Here is a 6000-nt window from a genome sequence, read left to right as displayed (position 1 = left end):
TTACTCTCTGATCTTCAGGCAAGCTTCATTTATTAAAATACAAATAAAATGTCACTACAACAGTGTATAAGGAAAGAGAACAGAATTCAGATGAAAGTGTAGCCAACTTTTTAAGGCTGCTTGAATCAATCAATAGACTTCATCTAATTTATCAAATTCTTCATCCCTAAAGCAACCAAGAAAGTCAACTGTGAAGGAGAAAACAGTGCTCCTATCAGCCCCAACTCCCTCATCCATTTCTTTTTTTTTCCAGAAATGTTATGCTCATAGCAACTTTATTTATAACAAACAGACCAAAACAAAAAACAAACAGACAAAAAACCTAACCAAACAAAACAACAACAACAAAAACAGTATAAACAACCCCAGTGTCCCTTAGGCACAAACAGATGTTCACCAAAGTGTCCAAAAGTGGAACAGAAACAGTAAAAAGAAACAAAATACAGATAGGATCAAACACTTGAAAATGCCTCGAAACCTTATACTAAGCCAAGGGAGCCAATACACCATGCACGCACACATCTTAGGCAAGTCTATAATAGAGATAGGCAGATGAAGTCCTGGGGAGGCTTCACGCAAAGGGGCTTAATGGGTGATGGAACTGTCCTCTCTGTGGCTGTGGTGACCTTTGCATGGGAAATACATGTCACTGGGCATGGAATTTCTTATGATGGGAGCATCGTCTCTGCCACCGTTCTATTGCTATGAAGAGATGCTGTCAGCGTGGGAACTCTTACTCGGGATGGCTTATTAGCTTATCAGAACTTTATTATGTTAAACTCTGAACTTTATACCTTCTGGGGAAGGAAATTTGAAACTTTTTTATATCTTAAAACATTTTAGACCCTCAAAACTTGCATAGCCTTTAATCTTTTTTATTTAATTATTTACCAGAGACACAAGCAGTTACTACTGTGAACAGTCATTTCAAATCATGTTCTAATCGTGTTTCTTTAGTGGAAAGTTACACCTGAAACTTGTTCATCTTTTAATAAGATGCCTGTTAGCAAGACAAACCTGTCTACCTTTTCTCAACAGGAGACCTAGTAACTCTAGAAAAAGCAGCTCTTGACTTTTATGTATGAAATTAGCTAACAAGCTGGCTGCAGCCTAGGGGAAGAGCCTGGTTGCCTACTGCTAACCTGACAAAGTTACAGTTAGCTAAGTTGTCAATACTATCAGAGATCTGAAAAGGACAAATTATACAGACCAAGCAGTTTCTGAATCTATTTTAAATAACCGAGAGCTGTCCATACCCAATTAGCCATACCCAAGTCTCCATAGCATTGGAGGCAGAAGTATCAGAATACCATTAATCTCCTACAGGCCCATAAGGTGAGAGTCTTTTCTATAGAGGAACATGGGTAAGTACAACCATATTTTGCCTAAGAAAAGGGGTGTGATCAATTCTCCAGTGTCCTGTTGCTTGTTCACAGTACAGCTGAGTCCTGGTGGCAGGTGCTGCATTGGGGCATCTTGCCCAGTGGTCACTGTTGCCAAATCATCGCCAAATCCAGGTGGAGACATAATGGTGCCCTGTAATCTTCTTTGGAGACGTTGGGTCACTGCTAGGATCTGGAAGTCTCTGTCTGAGATAATAAACTTTTTAATCAACATTTTAAATGTCATTCTGTAGATCTCTGAAGTATTTCAGGACTGTGCAGGTATATCTGAATAGATAAACTTGTTTCTAGTTGTTTTAAGCTTAACTTTGAACATACACAGGGGACTAAGTAAGGCTTATCCCTGTAATTAATCACATCAATACTTAGCATGATTATAATTAAAGAACTTGATTATTTATAAGGATGACTGACTATTTATTTGTGTTCCCTTATTATGCCTGTGTCATGGGACCCCCCCCAAACAAGACCACCGCAGAATTGGTACCTGATGCAAACACACTGGTGTTTATTGATTACAGGCTAGCTAACTCGGCCATAATCCAACACACCTCCACAGCAGGTGACGGAGAATGGCTCAGATGTTTCAGAGTAAGGGAATTTTAAAGGGAAAAACCACAAGGCAGGTAGCACAAGCCTTGGAGTTTCAGGATTGGGTAAAAGTATACAACTTTTGAATATGTTGATTGGGGTATAGGGGTATTTTAAAACAGTGACTGTCAGCAGACAAGAATTTTAAAACAGCAGTTAATCTGATACCTACAAGGACATTTGAAGCAAACAGGTGTTGTTTGGACACCCTGGTGGGTCATATTGACCAAGGCAGGCGCAGTTTCTCGGAAGCGTTTATGACTTTTCTGGGCTGCACTCACCCACACCCATACACATACCCAGTTATGTCCTGTCTAAAATGGAGTCTTTTTTGGCTGTTCTGCTTTCTTTTCTTCTCCCTGTCACTGTGTCAGAGGCTCAAGCTCACAGAGCAACATAGAGAAAAATTTTTAAATAAGCATGCCTGGGTCTAGTGAAGGAAGAGCCATAATCCAAATCTAAAGTCAGCTTTCAAATAAAGAATAGTATAAAGCAAATTTTAACATTATCTACATAAAAAAACTGGAAACCTGCTATCCCAAATTCAGTGACCAGAGCTCAGAGATAAATTCTGAGCTCTGACCATACATGCAGCCACAGCGGTGGTGGGGGATGACTGCCTGCTGTCAGCAGCAGAGACAGCAAAAATATCCAAACCATTCTTCTTTCAGCTCCATGCTTGTAGAAAAGCTTACAAATGCACCAGAAAACACAGGCAAAACTTTCCAACAAACACAATACTTTACAACCAGAATTAACCAAATATAGTCAAATAAGTCTAATTTGCATCAACACATAAAAACTTATACCAGCATGAAACACCTGAGATTAGCATTAGTTTTTCCTTACCCTAACCAATAGTAATTTATAACCAACCTCTTTAAATGGTGGCAGATATTTATAACCCATGGAATCTGGATGACCAAGGCAGCCATAGTGAATGGAGTATATGAGCTGTAGCAGGCTGCTCTGCTGCTGCCCTGGCTTCAGTCAAGTTTGGACAGAAGTTAAGGCAGGCAGCCCCCAGGGCAGGCTGCAAGGAGCCCTACCCACATGAGTGTTCTGCCCTGCAGTCCCACCCACGCTTGTATGGCGTGCCCACCATGCTTGTATGGCATGTGCACCCATGCTTGTATGGCTTGCCTGGGCAAGCCCATTGCCTGCATGCTACAGGCCAAGAGCAGAGAGAGAGGCTGCCTCTTTTCAATGAAATGTTCAAGGAAGGTAGAGGTTGTTTGTCTCATACATGCCAAGAAAATATATCCTTTCTTTTCAGTCTCAAACCCTGTACCAATGGCCCTCCCATCTCTAAAGTCCAGAAAGTCAAATGGGTAATGCTTTGAGTCTGTCCAATTATACCAATCTTATAAGTCAGAAAGAGGGTTAACAAAAGACAAAAACATAAAGTTGCACACAAAACAACACAGAGTTCTCTTGGCATCTGGAGGCCAAACTGAAGCAAAGATACTGGCCTCAAGCTGTTCTGTGGGTGTGACCCACTCCATCTTTCTATAGAAAGCAGAGGGATCTGATCCTGTACAGAAGGACCCTGGGACCCAAATTAACCAGAGGGATCCATTCCTATACATTCCTATACAGATGGAGTGTCTCCTCAGGTACCCTGCCTATGGTCCATATGCATATCCACTTAGACTGTCTACAGACTCTTATCGATGCTGGGCCCCTTTATAAAAGGATATCCAAAACAGAAAGACATGAATGAAAATAAACACAGAAAAATTATTGGCCTACTGAAGGTTCTATGGGCAATGGTCCCAGTGGGCTTGGGAGATCCCGGATGAGCCCCAAGTGTTAAGCCTATGTCATAAAGTCCACCCAAAACCACCACAGAGTCCACACTATAATGTAAAAGCAAAAAGCCTTTGTTAAGCCCAAGCTTGAACCCTCTATGTGTTCAATAGTCAGAGAGTCGTGAACCCAGTTGGGGTGGAATTCTTGTCATAGCAGAGGTTGGGGTGAGGTGGTCTTTCCTGGAACCAGGTATTTCCTTAAGGTAAACTGAAACTCAGGCTTACTCTTTGACTGACTGGTCTCTATGGAGCCTGTCATGGCTGGGTCCTACAACATCATGTAATAAACACAAAATCAACATGTAATCTTAACACATACGTCAGAAACATGTCAAATTTACGGAACTGAACATGACAAAACAACACAAGTGTCTTGGGAGAGCTCGGTGGTAACATATTTGCACACACAAAGTTCTAAGTTCAGTCCTGAAAATGGGGGAGGGGGAATCAGACATACATAGTGTTAGAAAAGTTCTATTGGAACAACTTATAATTTATGATATACTTAAAAAGAAAGATATTTGAATGAAATTAAAAGAAAGATTAAATGAAATTCAAATTAAAAGAAAGAACTTTGAATGAAAATGTCTACTTAAACAGAACAAAAGATAAGCAACAGGGTCGGAGAAATGTTCAGCAATAATGCTTATTAGACCCACCAGAAATTAAAACTAGGAGAAGACATGGGTCAATATAGAGATGTTCCTCTGGTGGAAGCCTCCTACTCCACTAGAGGCCAGTATCCTGTATCCCAGGCAAGACTACCTCGCACCCTGCCAGTGCTCACCCAACATAACTCCAACTGCCCCTCCTCTGCTTATCACCATATTCTGACCCACACCTCTGGCAGACGCCTTCTACTCCATCAGAGGCCAAACCAACATCCTGAATCCCAAAGACCAGGCCAACTCCCTGAAAATGAGGTAGAAGCCTCCTATGTCACCAAAAGTCAGGCCAGAATTCAGAACCCTAGATTTCCAGCCAGATCAGAGACCACACACCTAGCTAAAACTCCAGTCCCAAACTTGGGCAGCAACCCGTGCTGGACCAAGGGCCATCCAGGCCATAAGAAGTCCAGTCTCCAACATAGGTGGAGACCCTCTACCTAATCACAGGCCACAGCAGTCAGAAGACTAGAGAGGAAACAGAAATCAAGAAAGAAAATATCCATCCAACAAAGACAAATCCAGAAATTATCGACTAGATCTAGAATCACTACAAATCCAGCCTAAACATAAGTGTAAGAACAGAAACAACAACCAGAGCAATATGTCACCAGCAGAACCCAAGAATCCCACTACAGCAAGCCCTGAATATTCCAACATAGCTGAAGCACAGGAAAACAGCCTTAAAACTAACTTTATGATGATAGGAATCCTTAAAGAGGAAATAAATAAATCCTTAAGTAAATCAAAGAAAAGACAATGAAAATATTGGGGGAAATCAATGAATCTCCTTAAAAATGTTAAGAAACCCAAGAAAAAATAAGCATTTAACAGAAGCAAATAAAACTGTTAAAAATCTGAAAACAGAAATAGAAGAAATGATTAAAACACAAAGTGAGGGAATTCTGGAAATGGAAAATCTAGGTAAGCAAACAGGAACTACAGATGCAAGTATCACCAACAGAATAAAAGAAATGGAAGAGAGAAACTAGGATGTTGAAGACACAATAGAAAAAAGAGATACATCAGTAAAAGAAAATGTTAAACCTAAAAAATTCCTGACACAAAATATCTAGGAAATCTGGGACACTATTAAAAGGCCAAACTTAAGAATAATAGGAATAGAAGGAGATGAGTTCAAAGGCCTAAAGGACATAGTTTAACAAAATCACAGAAAAAAAAAAAAACGTTTTCTAACCTAAAGAAGGACATAGAGGCAGACCTATTAGAATTACTCCCAGCTTCTTAACAGAGATTTCAAAAGCCAGAGGATCTGGACAGATGTGCTGCAGATTCAAAGAGACCAAAGATGCCAATCCAGACTACTACACTCAGCAAAACTTTCAGTCACCACAGATGGAGAAAACAAGAATTCCATGATAAGGTCAAATTTAAACAATATTTATCCACAAATCCATCCCTACAGAAGATATTAGAATGAAAACTCCAACCCAAGAGGTTAACTGCACCCACAAAAACACAGGCAATAAATAATCTTGCACCATCATAAACAAAAGGAGGAACACATAA

Source organism: Arvicola amphibius, chromosome 15, assembly GCF_903992535.2.
Source record: "Arvicola amphibius chromosome 15, mArvAmp1.2, whole genome shotgun sequence".
NCBI lineage: Eukaryota > Metazoa > Chordata > Mammalia > Rodentia > Cricetidae > Arvicola > Arvicola amphibius.
Note: the sequence above shows the minus strand (reverse complement) of the source record.